We start from the raw sequence: 18,895 nt of genomic DNA on the forward strand, positions 1-18,895 counted from the left end.
ACTCTTTGAGACTCAGTAATTCCACTTCTAGGAAATTATTCTAAAAAAAATTATCTGAAACATAGACAAATGCCAGATCCTCAGTTCTTATGTACACCTTGGTCATTTATGAATAATAAAAACAATATGCTTTGGCTTGAGAAAAACTCATAATGGGGCTATTTCACCTTCAAACTCAGGTGACAGAGAAAGGACTTCCTTATGGTCGAGGGTAAAGAAATAAAGTCGCTTTTATGTTCTTAGTGGCATCATGACACTGTATAAACATTTATTTAGCTCTTTACCTTCTGGAGAAAAAGGAAGAAGGAAAATTGAAAACTTTCCCCAAGAATATCTCTACTGTTAATTAAAACATCCGTGGCTGGACACACAGCATCCCCATAAGTAAAGCAGGGAGAAGAAACCTGGGTGACATAGACAAGCAACTGAGATAACCTCCAGGCTGATGACAGACTACAAACCTTTGGGACAGATTTTTTTTTTTTTACCCCAGGAGTCAGGTTAACTTGATAAATACCAAGACAATGATAATAACAGGATGCTAAATATTTATTTTTTTTAAAGTTAATTTAAATACTTTTAAGAACATCACTTAAATGGTCATGTATTGTGTTTATATTCTCTCATATATTTAATATACATAAAGAAATAACAGAAATTACAAGTGGAAGAGTGAAGCGAGCTTAACATTTGCAATTTGTAGGTTCAGATCATGTGACTAGCATAGCACTGCCCCCTCGTGGTGGAGCATCACACTTTCGCTTTTTTTAACCGGCTTTAAAAGGTTGAATATGCCTTGTCCAGTGTGGCTCAGTTGGCTAAGTGCCATCCCATACACCAAAAGGTCACTGGGTAGATTCCAGATCAGGTTTGGGCTCGATCCCCAGTAGGGGGTGCACAGGAGGCAGACAATAGATGTTTATCTGTCTCCCTCTCACTGCCTCTCTAAAATCGATAAAACATTTTTTTTTTATAAAGGCTGAATCCACAAAAATAAAGTTTGCTGTCAAGAGACAGCAAACATTTCTAAAGAACCAGTATCTCTTAAATGTGAAGGCCATGACCAAAAAAAAGGGTGTTCCAGCTTTATGGCCATTCCTTGATTTGCTCTCAAGTCCATTTTACCGATGGAGAAACCACGGTCTCAAAAGATTTTAAATTGCCTTGGCCAGGGTAGCTCAGTTGGCTGAGCATCTTCCCATGCACCGGAAAGGTCACTTTCAATTCTGGTCAGGGCACATACCCGGGTTATGGGCTCAATCCCCGATACGGGGTGTGCAGAAGGCAGCTGATCAATGTTTCTCTCTCCCTCTCCCTTCCTCTCTAAAATCAATAAAAACATATATTTTTTTAAAAGACTTGAAATTGTTTTATCAAATGAACCCAGTGGGCTAGCTAGGTCTCTGCCATGCTTACTGCCTATTAGGCAAAAACCACAAACTAAGAATGAATGAGCAACCATTTCATAGTTTATCTCTAACAAAGTGCAACTGCCTGTAGCAGCAGCTACGACATTCTTTCCCCCGAAGTTCAGCCCCTGTGGACCAGGGGCCCACACAAACTGTGTAAGGTCCCGCTACGCCCAGAAAGGAAATGATTCTTTCCTCCACATCCCTCAATGAGTAGAATAGGGAGACTGTCTCTCTCTCGGGCTCAAATGCCAAGAGAATCGGTGTCTCATAAGAAGGGATGTGGTAGTGGGTGTATAATTAACATCCGAGAATGAAGCCTGTATCTTTGTTCTGCAGGAGCACACCCACCCACAGAGTTAGGATTCAGGACTGGTCAAGTAGGACCAGCCAACCCCAGGGAACATATCTAGTGATTTACAGGAAACACTCGAGTTCTCTCAGGGAAAATGGGATGTGGTAAGAGAGGCAAAACCAGAGAACAGAGACCATCATGTTGGTGTGGGCAGCAGTAGTGGTTTATATTTGCAAAGTATTTTCACAAATACTTCATGTGCTCCTTTGGATATGACCCCATAGAACAGGACCTTTATTCCAAGGTTACAGATTAAGAAGACCAGTTTGGAGCATCGGCCAAAGGGTCCCAGGTTCGATTCTAGTCAAGGGCACATACCTCAATTGCAGGCTGGATGGAGGTCTGTGTGGGAAGCAAGCAATGGATGTCTCTCTCTGCCCCTTACACCCCGTAAACCCCCCCTCTCCCCACCCCACACACAGTCTTAAAAAAAATCAATGGAAAAAACATCCTTGGATGAGAATTTTTAAGAAGAAGAAGAAGAAGAAGAAGAAGACGACGACAACGACGACGACTCTTCCTCCTCCTCCTCCTCCTCCTCTGAGAAGTTAAGTGGCTTGTTTTTATTACTTGGCAACTTAAAAGACTCAAGTCTCACCCTGAGGTCTACTGTCTTCCCACAGCACCTGTGATACCCAAATGGCAGGTGGCTAATTACAATAGCAGCAAATATAAATTATGAGAGGATGAGTAGCTCCTACAGGCAGTCATAGTCAGAGAGGCAGAGAGCAACTGGTAACAGATGACACTGTGGAAAGGCTGTTCTAATCCAAGGAACATCACAGGAAGGAAAAAGCCAGGACTCCTGAGACCATTCCCAATAGGGACACACAGGCCTACAAAACCGGGAAAGAGCCTCAGAGAATCACTGTACCACAATTAAATACACGAGGCTCGGTTTTAAGAAGCAGGGAAGTGAGACACTGATACCCAAAAGTGCTTAAACATTTACTTAAAGAGGTAAAGTTTCCCCTTTCCAAAAGCCTTCTGGATAACCAAGGGTCTGGCTGGAGTCTCTTCTCAACAATTCCCATCAATTATTCAATCTTCTTTCTTTTCTTCCTGTGCTCTCATTTTTCCTTCTATTTACTTAGAGTCTGAATAAGTGGTCTTGTATTTGGAGTTTTTAAGATGGCACATTTCAAACCCTACGAGCTTATTTACATTGCAAAATTCATTCTTGGTAATGAAAAAACAAACAATGGAGCAGGAAAGATAGCCTACAAGAGACATATTTCTGAGACTCCCGGCAGCTCACACTGCACCCACACCCGAGGAACTGCCTCTCCATCCCAGGGTTGGTCAGGGAGGCCTGTCCCTGTTGCCGTAACTGGTTGGTCAGGAATAGAAAACTTTCCCAAACAGCCAAGCAGAAACATCCCCACAGCAATTCCTTTTGCTTAAGCTAACTCAATTCTACTTCTATTACTTGGAGCCAAAAGGTTCTAAATCATACATATTATGTATTTATTTTCTGCTTCCCTACACTAAATTGTTTGCTCTATGAGGGCAGAGATTTTTGTCTATTTTGTTCATTGTCACATCCCAAGAGCCTACAACAATGTCTGGCCCACAGTAGATGCTCAAACACGTTTGCTAAATAACAAATATGGTGAATTTTTCTTCGTTTTCCACATATTGAGCCGTATTCAGTGTACACATTCTATCTGCTTAAGAGAGAAGGCTCGGCTCCGGCTGGTTAGAGCGTTGGCCCACAGACCAAAGGGTCATGGGTTTTGATTCCTGGGTTGAAGGTTCAATCCCCAGCCCCAGGTACATGTGTATCTCTCATATCAATGTTGTTCTTTCTCCCTCCTTTTCTTCCTCTCTAAAAATCAATGGGGAAAATATCCTCAAGTAAGGATTAACAGAAAGAGAGAAAGAGGGCTCAACACTGCAATTTGGCCTTTTTTTTTTTTTTTTTTTAATCTTTACTGTTCATATTATTACAGATGTTCCTCTCCCCACCCCCCCTTGCTCCCCTCCACCAGGTTCCCACCCCACCCTCTGCCCTTTCCCCACCCATCATTGTCCTCATCCATAGGTGCACAGTTTATATTCAGTCTCTTCCCACATCCCCATCTCCCCTTTTCCCCAAGAATTGTCAGTTCACTCCCCTTCCATACCTCTGATTCTGTTATATTCAACAGTTAATTTTGTTCATCAGATTTTTTTATTTAATTTCCTTGGTTTTTAGATTCACTTGTTGATAGTTACGTATTTGTTGTTCATAGTTTTTATCTTTATTTACTTTCTCTTCCAAAAGAATCCCCTTCAGCAATACATATAATTCTGGTTTGGTGGTGATGAACTCCTTTAGCATTTTTTTATTGGTGAAGCTCTTTATCTGGCCTTGGATTCTGAGTGATAGCTTTGCTGGGTAGATTTTCTTTGGCTGTAGGTTCTTACTATTCATCACCTTGAATATTTCTTGCCAGTCCCGTCTGGCCTGGATGGTTTCTGTTGAGAAATCAGCTGACAATCGTATAGGTGCTCCTTTATAGGTAACTACCTGCTTTGCTCTTGCTGTTTTTAATATTCTTTGTCTTTTGCTCTTGGAATTTTAATTATGATTTGTCTTGGTGTGGTCTTCTTCGAATTCCTTTTGTTTGGAGTTTGTGCGCTTCCTGGACTTGTAAGTCTAATTCTTTCACCAGGTGGGGGAAGTTTTCTGTCACTATTTCTTTTTCGATATCTTGCTCTCTGTCATCTTCTGGGACCCCCATAATTCTGATGTTGGTTCGTGTGAAGTTGTCCCAGAGTTTTCTTACATTATCTTCAACTTTCTGGATTCTCTTGCCTTCTTGCTTCTGCGGAGGAGTGACTTCTGGCTCTTTATGTTCCAAATCTTTGACTTGATTCTTACAATCTTCCATTCTGTTTTTAGGTCTCTGTATAATATTTGTTATTTCAGGCAATGTATTCTTTATTTCTTGTTGATCCCTTATTTCTTGTTGATCCCTTATTATTTCTAGTTGATCCCTTTTCATATCCTTATAGGTCTCATTTATTTTATCGCCTTTTCTAGGAGATTCTTGAACAACCTTATATGTGTAGTTTTGAACTCTATATCCAGTCATTTTTTGTCCTCCATTTCTTTCGTTTGTGATCTTTTTCTTGTCTTGGCATTTTCACAGCTTCCCTGATGGGGCAGAGTTTCAGGGTGGAGTCTACAGCCTTGGCTTCTGTCAGCCACGCCCTATGTGGCTCTTGAGTCTTGGTGTTTCTCAGGGTCCTTCGGTACTCACTGCAAGCACCTTTGAGAGTGACGTGCCCTCGAGTTTCGCCTGCTACCAAACACTCTAGTCTCTCCCCCAATGAACCCGGAACTGGGGTTCAGTTCAGTTGGAAGTGGGTTGGAAGTGGGGTTCAGAGCAGTCTGGAGCTTTTGTCTCCTTCCTGCCAGGGCAATCCCGCGGCACAGCCAACAATCAGTTCTCTGCCTGCAATGTGCGCCTCCGGGGGCTCTGTCTTTCGCCGCTCCCTGGGTTTCCGCCTCACAGCCCAGCTCCCTCTGTTTGAGACTGGGTCCCCAGGGTCTGGCCTAGAACTGGGGTTTAGCGCTGTCGGGTCTGGGGTTCAGCACAGTCCGGAGCTTTTATCTCCTTCCCGCTAGGGAACGCCAGCCAGGCAATCAGTCGCCCCTTCTCTCCGGCTCCGTCCTCTCCACGCACATCGCGTGTCTCCGTACCTTAGGCTTTTACAGCTTCTCCGCTCTTCCTTCTGGTTTTCTCCTTGCTTCTCGTTTTGTAGAATTTCCAGTCAGTCGACTTTCCTAGAGTTCTGGGTAATGTCCATTTTATATTTTGGTTGTATTTTATTGAAATTGTTGTGTGCGGCTGCGGCTAGGTGTTTACCTGTGCAGCCATCTTGGATCCTCCCAATTTGGTCTTTTTCATGTTTCCATGCAGTAACTAGATTTTTCAAATTCACCTTTCCCAAATATCTATTCCCCATACTTCTGACTCTGATTCTTTTTTTTTTTAATATACTTTTATTGATTTCAAAGAGAAAGAGAGAGAGAGAGAGAAATATCAGTGATGAGAGAGGATCATTGATCGCTGCCTTCCGCAAGCCCCACACTAGGGACCAAGCCCGCAACCCAGGCATGTGCCCCTGACTGGGAATTGAACCTGGGACCTGACTCTGATTCTTATTTTCCCCTTACATTAGCACTTTAGTGCTACTATTTATTGATTTGAAAGAGCGAGCGAGAGAAATTTGTTGTTCCACCTATTTATGTATTCATTGGTTGATTCTGCCCTGACTGGGGATCAAACCTGCAACTTTGGCATATGGGGACGATGCTCTAACCAACTGAGCTACCTGGTCAGGGCCTTGTTTCCTTCTCTTTTATTCTTCTAAATGTCTGCTCTCAATAATGTCACTGGCCAAGCCTTCTATTCACAAATGGGCATAAGGCCTAATTCCAGCATCAGAAGCTCCAGGATTTAAATTACGCCAGTGAGGGACTAAAGAGACTTGGCTCCATCACGGTACCAATCAGGTTCCCAAGAGCAGCAAAACGCGTGATTGCTACCCAGGAGGCCACACAATGTCGACACAACTCCGAATCTCTTCACCAGGGACCAGGGGAGCACACAAACTACAAAAGGACAGCTGGCCAAATCTTCATGCCTCAGATGCTGTCCCCACCCCCGTAACAGAGCCATTTACTGCTCGGTGTGTTGACTGGCAAGATACATCAGCCCATTTCTCTATATTGTTAAGGGAGAACAATCACTATTACAGCACTGAGGCTACAGAACCTAGGTGTTTGGCTAAGATAAACTAAAATGATCTACTCTATTTTTAAGTAACTTAAAAAGCAGAAGTGTGAAATAAATATAAATTGTGGCTACATAAAGTGCAAGTCCAGATTACACATTCAAACGGAGACATGTTGAAGGTAATCTTTTAAAGTAGAAAATTTCTTCAAATATATGGCTTTTGGAGTCAATGTTCATATCTAAAATCATTTAGTTAAAATAAAACAGACTTTAGGTAAGTTTAAATTCCCACCATAAAAACCAAGTTAGGCCAAGGAGGGACTTGTTTATAAGGTAGAAATATCACAATGAATAAATGAGCAACTGGCCTTATCCCTACAGTTTCTCACCATTTTTTTTAACCTCATCTTCTCATGCTGCATTCTCTTTCTTATTTCAATTCATATATATATATATATATATATATATATATATATATTTTTTTTTTTTAATGTAACTCTTTAGGCTGAAATGTTTATTTATTTATTTTTTTAATATTGTGGCCACTCCTTAGCTCAATCTTAACTTTCTTGCCCTCTGAGTATTCTAAAAACAAATCTTCTAAAAGCCCCTTTGTCATGCTTTTAATGTGCTGAGCACACGCCTGTCAGTGATCTGACAAAGGCGAATCCTCTTTCAGCTCCATTCACCATCTCAGAATTCTTCTCACTTTGGCCCTCCCTTCCAGGAAGTCCTGACTGTGCTGATTAAGGACAAAAACAAGTCTCTTTTGATACACTGGGGTGAAAGCTGCCGGCCACTCTCCATCTCTCCTTCATCCAGTTTTGTGGAGGGCTTTCAGAATGTGCGCCTTCTAGAAGAGCAAGCAAAGAATTGTGGCAGCATCTGTCCTCCGGTGCACACCGCTGAGGACAGTCAAGAGCTCGGGGCAGGAGGGAGGGAGGTGGGGAGCTTGTAACATACATCTCACAAGATAGCAATGGCATTCGCCAGGTTCCAAACGTCCCCTTGTTTCCTCATGCTGCAGAAACACAGACGAAGAAAATAAAAGTGACTTCAAAGAATAACCACTGGGCAAAGTCCTGCCTTCCCACAGGTAGATACGTAAGTCTCACCTACAGAATACCAGTATGTGATGGTTAGGAGAGAGTATGGGTTCAATTCTTGATTCCCCACTTATCACCTGGGTAAATTCTACCCAAGTTACCCAGATGTTTCTTCATCTGTAAAATAAAGAGTGATTGCAGTGCTGACCACAGGACTGTGAGATAAACATGTAAAGCATTTAGAACAGTACTGGAGCAGGTAGCAGCTACATGATGGCAGTAACAGCTGCTGGTGTGATTACTAGCATCAGTGTTGTTTTCTAAAGAAATTCTAAGAAGTAGTAGTCGTCCTGCGGTCCTTTGTGCGTCTGCGCGTCCGCTCAAGCGCCTTCGCGCCCCAGGACAACAAGGCCCAGCGGGGGCAGGGGGGCTGCCTGCCATGACCCCGCAGAGCCCGGAGTGAGGGGGCCAAGATGCGGTGACCTGCCCGCCCCGAGGTGGCCTCGCTGCTCCAGCCGCCCCATCCGCCCACGCCCCGGGGGGGCCGCCCATGTTGACCTCGTCACTGCAGCGCCAGATGAAGAACATCGTCCACAACTACTCAGAGGCCGAGATCAAGGTCCGTGAGGCCACGAGCAACGACCCCTGGGGCCCGCCCAGCTCGCTCAGGTCTGAGATTGCCGACCTCACCTACAACATCGTTGCCTTCTCCGAGATCATGAGCATGATCTGGAAGTGGCTCAACGACCGCGGCAAGAACTGGCGGCACGTCTACAAGGCCATGACGCTGATGGAGTGCCTCATCCAGGCGGGCTCCGAGCGCGTGTCGCAGCAGTGCAAGGAGAACATGCACGCCGTGCAGACGCTCAAGGACTTCCAATATGTGGACCGCGACGGCAAGGACCAGGGCGTGAACGTGCGAGAGAAGGCCAAGCAGCTGGTGGCCCTGCTCAAGGATGAGGACCGGCTGCGGGAGGAGCGGGCCCACGCGCTCAAGACCAAGGAGCAGCTGGCGCAGACCGCCACAGCCTCCTCGGCAGCGTGGGCTCGGGGGCCCGCCCGAGGCCAAGCAGGCCTGGCCGCAGAGCAGCGGGGAGGAGGAGCTGCAGCTGCCGCTGGCCCTGGCCATGAGCAAGGAGGAGGCAGGCCAGCCCCCGTCCTGCGGCCCCGAGGACGACGTCCAGCTCCAGCTGGCCCTTAGTTTGAGCCGCGAGGAGCATGACAAGGAGGAGCGGATCTGCCGCGGGGAACACCTGAGGCTGCAGATGGCCATCAAGGAGAGCAAGCGGGAGACCGGGGGCCAGGAGGAGTCGTCCCTCATGAATCTCGCTGATGTCTTTACGGCCCTGGCTCCTCTGACCACTTCGGACCCCTGGGGATGGGGGGGGGGGCAGCACCCATGGCACTGCCATCCCCACAGCCACCCCTGCCTCGGACCCTTGGGGGGGGTCCTCCTGTCCCTCCAGCTGCTGACCCCTGGGATGGCCCGGCCCCTACTCCAGCCTCCAGGGACCCCTGTAGGCCTGCTGCCCCCGCGGGACCCAGGCCCCTGCAGCTGGAGAGGGGCCTCCCCCTGACCAGTGGGGGAGCTGGGAAGGTGGGGCCCTGGCTGGTGGGCCCCCGGCTGCTGACCCCTGGGCCCCAGCCCCGGCCTTCTCGGACCCCTTGGGGGGGGGGTCACCTGCCAAGCCCAGCACCAATGGCACTGCAGCGGTCGGGGGCTTCAATGCAGAGCCTGACGAGTTCTCCGACTTCGACTACGCACAGCCCTGCAGGCCTGAGGGAGCAGCACCTGGGAGCTGCAGCTGCTGGCAGGGGAGGTGCCCGCCCGCAATCCTGGCGCCTTCGACATGAGCGGGGTTGAGGGCTCTCTGCCCGAGGCCGTGGGGAGCCCCCCCGCCCAAGGCCGCCCTGACCCCCCCCCGCCGCCCACTCAGAAGACGCCGGTGTCCTTCCTGGGGCCCAACGCCGCCCTCGAGGACCTGGACTCCCTGGTGACGCTGCCCGGCCCCGCGCTCCCGGGAGCCAAGGCCTCCAACCCCTTCCTGCCCCGCAGAGCCCTGGCCACAAGCCCCTCCGTCACCACCCCTTCCAGCCCGCACCCCCTGCGATGCTCACCCTGAACCAGCTCTGGCTCAGCCCAGCCCCAGATCCGGGGGCGCCACCAACATACACCTCTTCCCTGGGCAGGAGCCCAGGCCTGCCCCCTATCCGCGCCCCCGCCCCCCGTTCCCCCCCCCCCCCCCCCCCCCCGGGCCCGCCAGCCCCCAACACTAACCCCTTCCTCCTGTGAGCTGGGCGGGGCTTGGCCTGACCCAGGACAGCAGTGTTGTGAGTGCATGTGCAGGGCCAGCTCCCTCTGGCCGCTCACACTACACCCCTCTCCCCCCACCACCACCGCCAGAGAGAGAACAAGGGGGGGAGGGGGGGCGGCCAGAGGGCTCCGTGGCATTAGAAGGAGGGACGCAGGCCCTGTCCCCTCCCACTCCTGATGGCCCCAGTCAGTGCTGAGCCTCCTCCCCCGCACATCCTCGGCGAATCCTTGGTGATGATTTTGGCAACTTTGGGAATAAATAGCAATTCAAGAAGAAGAAGAAGTTGTTGTTGTTCTAAGAATCGCAATGCTTTCTTCAACAAACATTGCAAGGAGCACTTCCCATGTGGGTCATGAATATGGTGCTTAACACTGGAAATACAGATACAATCTGTGCCCTCCAACGGCATCCAATAAAATGGATAATAGATCACAGAGTGGTGAGCTCTGTAACAGAGAGGTGTACAGGATCTTGAGAGAGAGTGGAGGTGACGAAGATGGACCGGTTAGGGAGGCAGATCAAGAAAACAGGGGGACCAGGGGGAAGAAGAAAGCAGCCATTGCAGTCACCAACAGTTTCTTAGAACTAGGACACTATTTTCATTCCTTATCAGTCTTGTCCACAATAACTTTTTCGAAATTCTCAAGTTCTTTATTTATATACCATCTGTTTCATAAATATTTTGATGCAGCTTACGGTAAAAACAGACAATAGAACAGCAAAGTAAAATGAAACGAATAAACCAGGGCAAAAAAACCACTGAATCAGATTAGGAGGTCAAGACAGCAGGTGGGGGAAAGTGGAATTAGAATACAACTAGAAGCCTGGTGCACTAATTCATGCACGGGGGGAGGATTGTCCCTCACCTGCATCCTCTCCAATCTGGGATCCCTCTCACAATCCAGGACTGATTCTTAACTGCTTGCCTGCCTGCCTTCCTGATTGCCTCTAATCACTTCTGCCTGCCAGCCTGATTACCCCCGAATCACTCCCATGCCAGCCTGATTGATGCCTAATTGCTACCCTTCCAGCCTGATTTCCCCTAATTGCCCTCCCCTGCAGGCCTGGTGCCCCCCCCCCCCCAACTGCTCTCCCTGGAGGCCTGAACCCCCCCCCCCCAACTGCACTTCCTGCAGGCCTGGTTGCCCCCAATTTCCCTCCTCTACTGGCCTGGTCACCCCTAACTGCCCTTCCCTGCAGGCTTGATTGCCCACAACTGCCCTCCCTTGCAGGTCTGGTCCCTCCCAACTGCTCTTTCCTGCTGGCCATCTTGTGGCAGCCATCTTGTGTCCACATGGGGGCAGTCATCTTGTGTGTTGGAGTGACGGTCAATTTGCATATTACTCTTTTATTAGATAGGATTATACAAGCCAAAGGGACTACTGAGTTGCTACAATAGAGCTGCTAGTAGAGTTCTGAGCTTCCTAGTAGCCAAAGTAAAAATAGAGATAGCCAGTTACCTCCATAAAAAGAATCTATACTCTTCGTCAGGGTTGTCTGTGTCCATGGGCCATGCATATATGCATACAGGGTCCTTGGTTGATTACCTTCTACCCACCCAACCTTACTAACCCTCCCTCTGAGATTCTGCACTATGTCTCATGCTTCCATGTCTCTGGATCCACTCTGTGCATCCGTTTATTTTGTTACTTAGATTCCATGAGTGAGATGATGTGATACTTGTCTTTCTCTGACACTTATTTCATTTAGCATGATACTCTCCACATCCCTCCATGCTATCTCAAAGGTAAGAGATTCTTCTTTTTTATGTGCGGTTATTTTTAAATGTCTGAAAATATGTGGATAGCCCTGGCCAGTGTCTCAGTTGGTTGGAACATCAACCCATACACCAAAAGGTTGAGGGTTCAATTCCCAGTCAGGGCACATACCTAAGTTGTGGGTTTGATCCCTGGTTGGGCGCATTGGGGAGACAATTGATCAATGTTTCTCTCTCTAAAATCAATAAAAGCATATCCTTGGGAAAATACTGAAACAAACAAACAAACAAAAAACCATGGATATATTAACATTAAAACTCACACAAATCAAAATACACTTCTGATTAAAATACTTCCAAATGATCTACCAGAGGAAATCCAGGAAAGGCATAGCAGCGTGTACCAAACTAAAAATTGTTAGAAGTAAATCAAATTTCAAAGGATCTTTCTTTTGTTTTATTTTAAAACTAGAGGCCTGGTGCATGAAACTCATGCAGGGTAGGGTCCCTAGGCCTGGCCATTGATCGGGGCCTTCCAGCTACAGGCCAGGGCCTTCTTTCACTCTGTGCTGTCCCCTGGTGGTCAGAGCACATCATAGCAAGCGACTGAACTCCCGGTTTCCCAATTAAACTGCCGAGGGGGATACACTGCATATTAGCCTTTTAGATAGATAGATAGATAGATAGATAGATAGATAGATAGACAGACAGATAGATATAGATTTTTATATGAGCAGTTCTACAAAAGTAGAGAGACTAGTACTACAAACCTCTATGTACCCATCACCCCGTTTCAACAGCCATCAACATTTTGTCATTTGTGTTCACAGGCCAGAACTTTAAAGGTCGTGCCTTCTAAGGCTAGAGCTCAAACACATATGGCAAATTATAGCTTCCTCTGAAAACACACCCCTGTAAACAGTAACTTCCAAACAGAAACCAGCTGGGGTGAGATCTGTCCATCAGATTCCTGCTCCTCAGTATTACCTGGGAGCTTGTCAATGATGCAAAACTTCAGGGCCCATTTCAAACTTACTGAGTCATAATCTGCAGTTTAACAAAATCCCCAGGTAATTGGTCTACACATTAAGATTTAAGAAGCATTGATCTTCTCTAGACAACCATACCTCCCCTCTGCAAAGCTTTGCTTAATTAAGTGGTTCTGAGGAGCTGGGGGAAGAAACTTACCGTATTTTTCAGACCATAAGACGCACCGGACCATAAGACGCACCAGTTTTTAGAGAAGGGAAATGAAGAAAAAAAGATTCTGAAACAAATAGTGTCCTAAAATATTTTATGTGCATTAAAACCCAACATCACAGTCATAAACACATGTAATCAACCCTGTAAAATAAACAGCAGCATTTAGAACCATTTTAGAGCCGGGCAAGCACACAGAGACCACACAGAGCCGGGCAAGTAAAAAAACTTTTTTTTTAAAGTATATGTGTAGGCTATATTTGGACCATAAGACGCAGGGACTTTTTCCCCCCACTTCTGGGGGGGAAAAAGTGCGTCTTATGGTCCGAAAAATACGGTAAGTGTGAACAGCAACCCACAGGTTGAGAACACTAGCAGGGTCACCTAAGACCATCGGAAAACACAGATGTTTACATTACAATTCATTAACAGTAGCAAAATTACAGTTATGAAGTAGCAACGAAAATAATTTTATGGTTGGGGATCACCACAACATGAGGAACTGTATTAAAGGGTCACAGCGTTAGAAAGGTTGAGAACCACTGAACTAGTCAAACTTAAAAGCATGCAATTTGTGACCTAGTAATTCCACTTTTCAATACCTACATTAGGGAAAGAGTCACATATATGCTTAAGTAGAATTTTTGTAGTTGTTTATCCTCACCCAAGGATATTTTTCCATTAACTTTTAGAGAGAGTGGAAGGGAGGGGAAGAGAAAAGGAACCCAGATACCTGGAAGGACAGTTACCAAAAGGCAATGTGATTCCATCTGGGGCTGGATAAAGGGGTTTGGGATTAGGGGTGGGAAGTAAAAGGGGATTATAATGTTTTATCTCTTCCCTTATTTATGGAAAGGAGAGCAAATTTTTGTATCACTTGTGAGACAATTATTTTTTAAATAGCTACACATTTGTTTTTGTTTTTTTATATGAATTTATGTAGAGAAAATATGGTCAGGGCAAGGCTTCAGAAAAATGAATAAAAAGTTTAAAGACCTTTGACAAACTGTATGGACCTTTGTATGTGTGGTTTTTTTCTGTTTTCAACACATGCATTCAGCTGGTACTGAGCATATTTTGCACTATTTAAAAATGTCTTCAAAGTGGTATGCTTGTGCTTCTGTGTATTTTTGTATTCCCTTCTTTTGTCTATGAGCTAAGTGAGAACAAGTTATATATGTGACTGTTTCTATTGCTACATATTTCAGGTTCCTAGTTCAACAGATAATGATGCACACTAAATAAGTGAGTAAGTCACCAACCTATTCTATATATATAAAAGCCTAGCCGAAACCAGTTTGAGCGTCAGCCTTTGGACTAAAAGGTCCCAGGTTTGATTCTGGTCAAGGGCATGTACCTTGGTTGTGGGCACACTAATAGGGGGTGTGCAGGAGGCAGTTGATCAATGTTTCTCTCTCATCAATGTTTCTAACTATCTCTTTCCTTTCCTCTCTGTAAAAAAAAATCAATATATTTAAAAAATATATATTAAAGAAACAAAAGCCTAAGCAACCATCACAACGAAATGAACAACCAAACAGGCTGCATGGGGCAACCAGGCCGGCAGAGGGGTTAGTGAGAAGCGGCCAAATGACCGAAGAGTAGGCTGTGTGGGGTGACCAGGCCCACAGTGGGGGCAGTTGATGGTAACCAGGTCGGCAGAAGGGGAGCAGTGAGGGGTGACTAAGCCAGCAGGGAGGGTTCAGTTAGGGGTCACCAAGCTGGCAGGGAGGCAGTAAGGGGCGACCAGGCCAGCGAGGGTTGGGGGGGGCAGTTGGGGGCGACCATGCCAGAAGGGAGAGCAGTTAGGGGCAATCAGGCAGACAAGCAGGTGCGCAGTTAGGAGTCAGTGGTCCCAGATTGTGAGAGGGATTCTGACTGCCAGTTTAGGCCCAATCCCAAAGACTTCCCCCGAAGGATCCCAGATTGGAGAGGGTGCAGGCTGGACTGAGGGAACCTCCCATGCATGAATTTCATGCACCGCGCCTCTAGTGTGTGTGTGTGTGTGTGTGTGTGTGTGTGTGTGTGTGTGCACCTAAGCGACCAAACAACCGGAATGACCAGTCACTATGATGCGCACTGACCACCAGGGGGAAGACACTCAACACAGAAGCTGCCCCCTGGTGGTCAGTACACTCCCACAGCGGGAGCACAGCTCAGCTGACCAACCCATGCCAGGGGCCCACCAGCCCCAAGCAGCCACTCACTCCCCAGTAGTCCTGCAGGTCCAATCTCCGGAGATCAGGCCAGGAACCAAAGGGCCAGCACTACCAGCACAATCCTGCCAGCGCCACAGGCTGCCTGGAAGTCAGCCTTGGGCACCACAGCTGCTTCCCCTCCCTAGACACTCCGCAAGGAAGAAACAATATGAAAGCAGCCACCAGGTGGCTCCCGACAACCGGTGTGGATATCAGCAGGATGCATCTTGATCTCAGGCCAGCAAGGGCGTCCCACCAACCACCCAGAGGGCCAATTGCATCCCGGCCAACCCCCCTTGGGACCCCACCTGTGCACGAATTCATGCACCAGGCCTCTAATGTAAAATAGAAAGAAAAAAAATCCCTAAGAGGTAGGCAGAGCATGTATTGTCATCATTATAGTAGCTGAGGAAATGGGCTCATAGGCTGGATAATGTGCCCAAGGACCCTTCACCTAGTAAATGGCAAAACCAGATCTTGGCTCCCACTTTGGGATTCCATGTCATCTGCCATGCTGCCATACTTACCTATGACACTTACCTACACATGTAAGCAGTTTTTTAGAAAGATCCAGACTGAAAACTCTCAAGAGAAATCTTAGAATTCAAATAACGTGTACACTTTGGGGATCTCATATCTACTTATTTTGAGTTTATTTTTCTTTCCCATACATTGCCTTAAACAACCTAAGGAGATGAGACTGAAAAAACACATTATACTACCACCCTATCCCAAACACAAAGTAGAAAAAGAGTGAACTCTAACTGTTCTGTGTTGTGTGTATTTTTTTTAATGTGGCTGTTATAGATTATATGAAAGACAGAATAAAACACACCCTGGCCAGTGTTGCTCAGTGGTTGAGCATCATCCTGTGCACTGAGAGGTCGTAGGTTAGATTCCCAGTTAGGGCACATAACTGGGTTGCAGGATCAATTCCCAGTAGGGGGTGTGCAAGCAGCAGCTGATTAATGTTTTGCTCTCCTCTCTCTCTCTCTCTCTCTCTCTCTCTCTCTACCCCCTCCCTTCTCCCTCTCTCTGAAAATCAATTTTAAAAAACAACAATATAAAAGTAAATGGAACCTGGAGAATATTATGCTGAATGAAATAAGCCAGTCAGAGAAAGACAAATACCATTTGATTTCACTCATGTGTAGAATTTAATGAACGAGCTGAACTAACAAGCAAAACAGGGACAGACTCATAGATAGAGAACAGGCAGACAGCTCAGGGGTGGGGTGGGAGTGGGGGGTTGAACAAAAAAGAAAAAAAGAGAAAGAACTCATGGACACAGACCACAGTGTGGTGACTGTGGGGGAAGAGGGGAAGTGAAAGAAAGTATGGGGGAATAAATGGTGATGAATAAAATGAAACTGAAAATAGGAGAGAAAAAAGTAGATGGGTTCCCATCTCCCAGCTATAACAATGATCTCAGCCCATTAGAAAAATCCTAGTGATCATGTAGATAGTGTTAGGGAGCAGGGGTGAAAGGGAGAGTATAGTTGTCTGTCCTTAATCAAGGAAACTGGCAAGACACCTGGAAACTTTTATTTTATTTTATTTATTTATTTATTTATTTATTTATTATTATTATTTTAATTTCAGAGAGGAAAGGAGAGGGAGAGAGACAGAAACATCAGTGATGAGTCATCGATCAGCTGGGACCGAGCCTGCAACCTGGGCATATGCCCTTGACCAGAATCAAACCTGGGATCCTTCAGTCCGAAGGCTGACACTCTATCCACTGAGCCAAACCAGCTAGGGCACCAAGGAGCCTTTTCATGTGAAATATTCTCAATCTGACTTATAGGTTTGTAAAGTTAATTTGTTTTTAAGTTTGGAGATAATGAGGTTAAAAGGTCACAGTAGTCTTGAGATATCAAGATAATACAACTGACTTCTTGATCCTCTTAAGCACTGTGACTAGAGAGCAACTACGCTGGGCCCACTTGCATGCCTCTATTTATAGCAGCAAGCACCAAGTCTTATGGGAAAAGATCCTAAACCATTTAAAAAATCAAACTATTTTAAGCATCTCACAACTTTCTAAGAATTTTGTTTGTTTGTTTTAACATTGTTCCCAAAAGCTGGGTCATAAATCATGTGTGTGTGCACGCACAAAGGGGTGCCTGTTTTGGGGAAACGTGTAAAATGCGATTAGTAGGTCTGAAGCATTACAGGCTCTATGAAGAGCTCTAACCAGGGCTGCATTTATGGGGTGAGGTGCCAGGAGTTCATACTATGACTAAGAAATGAATTAGCCGCCTAAACCTCCCCACCACCCCCCAAAAAAAACACACTTTTTAAATTTTTTTTTTTTTAGAATTGGGCAAAATATATATATATATATTGTTTAAAAATATGAATCAAGTACAGCTTATTTCAAATATTAGACATAGTTCCCATAACCACTGAAAACATATATGCACTAACTGGGATTTTGTTAAATTTAAACCCTGACTTAGTAGAGTAAGACAAGTCCTTCTTCTTCTTTAGGGGAGGGGAGAGCGGAAGAACTGCCCCAACAGACAGGACTGCTAACAACACCGCCGTGTGCCAGGAACTTCGTGTGCCAGGAACTTTTTAATGACGCAGAGAATTATTAGTCCTTCCTCTTTCTTTTCAATGAGTAAAAAACGAATTGAAGATTTTCAAAATCTGCTTAAGATCACAGCTAATTTCCAGCGCCGGTGTGTGACTTCAAAACCTACCTCTTGTCTTCTTTACCACACTGACACTCAACTAGGCCAGCACCGTATGTTTGCTTCAGATAGTATTATTATTATTATTATTATTATTATTATTATTATTTAAATATATTTTATTGATTTTTTACAGAGAAGAAGGGAGAGGGACAGAGAGTTAGAAACATCTATGAGAGAGAAACATCGATCAGCTGCCTCCTGCACACCCCTTACTGGGGATGTGCCTGCAACCAAGGTACATGCCCTTGACTGGAATTGAACCTGGGACCCTTAAGTTCACAGGCGGATGCTCTATCCACTGAGCCAAGCCATCTAGGGTTGCTTCAGATAGTCTCACTGACCGTCTCTGCTTGGAATTAACCTTTGGGCATGGCTTCCTGTAAGGGGCCATGTAGCATTCACATCCATTTATATAGAAAGTTATATTAATACCCACTAATTTTGAGAAAGAAGCCTCCACTACACAGTGGCACTTACAAGGTGGTCATCAAAAAAATGGTTATTCCTAGTAATTTTATTCCAGCACCAGCAGCTCAGAATGTAAATTAATGGGCACAGCTACCGGTCTTGTCTGAAAATAGCTTCATGACTAACTAACTGTGTCCACACGGTGACGAGAATATGTTAAAGCACAAGACATGTGGGTTGCAGGGCAGCTTACATGCAAGTTGACTGGGACCATAGGTTGAGGGCTGGGAAGTGGAAGTCACTGGCTTTCCAGCTTGGTCACCAAACAGCACCCACTTGAGATTTTTACCAAATCATGCTGTTGTGGCTGTTGCTTTAAATCCTTTCTTAAGGAACATACATGAAGAAGTTATGTGGTAGGGATTAACCACCTGTCAGCTCTGAGCCTTGTGTGGATCAAGTTGCAGGCTTGACACAATTAGCAATTGTAATTGATTACATAATTTTCAGTTCAAGTTTAATCCCACTAAAATGTCATGGTGCAACTAGGCCATTTAGGAAGGTTTATGGACAAATGGATAATGATAAGTTTAAAGGCTGCCATGCGCTTGATTCAAGTTTGACACACTCGAGATGCTTGTAAACCCAAGAGAGGATCTTCTTGCTCCATGAATAGCAATAAAAGTAAATGTGCCTCTCACATATATATATATATATGTTGGTTTCTGAACGTTTGGACTCTTACTGAAAACAGATCGATGCCTCTGCTAGGAGATGGCCATGGAAGGCCTAATTTTTGCTCTGGGCCTCTCTAG

General features: G+C 45.8%; 1 protein-coding gene and 1 pseudogene across 3 annotated transcripts in view; one reads left to right on the forward strand and one right to left on the reverse strand.

Moving 5' to 3' along the window:
* Positions 1-18,895, reverse strand: part of IGF2BP2 (insulin like growth factor 2 mRNA binding protein 2) — a 131,890-nt gene that overhangs the window by 77,461 nt on the left and 35,534 nt on the right. The window lies entirely within an intron of this gene.
* LOC118724609 lies at positions 7,897-9,848 on the forward strand (annotated as a pseudogene).

Source organism: Pipistrellus kuhlii, unplaced genomic scaffold (assembly GCF_014108245.1).
Source record: "Pipistrellus kuhlii isolate mPipKuh1 unplaced genomic scaffold, mPipKuh1.p scaffold_m20_p_2, whole genome shotgun sequence".
Lineage (NCBI taxonomy): Eukaryota > Metazoa > Chordata > Mammalia > Chiroptera > Vespertilionidae > Pipistrellus > Pipistrellus kuhlii.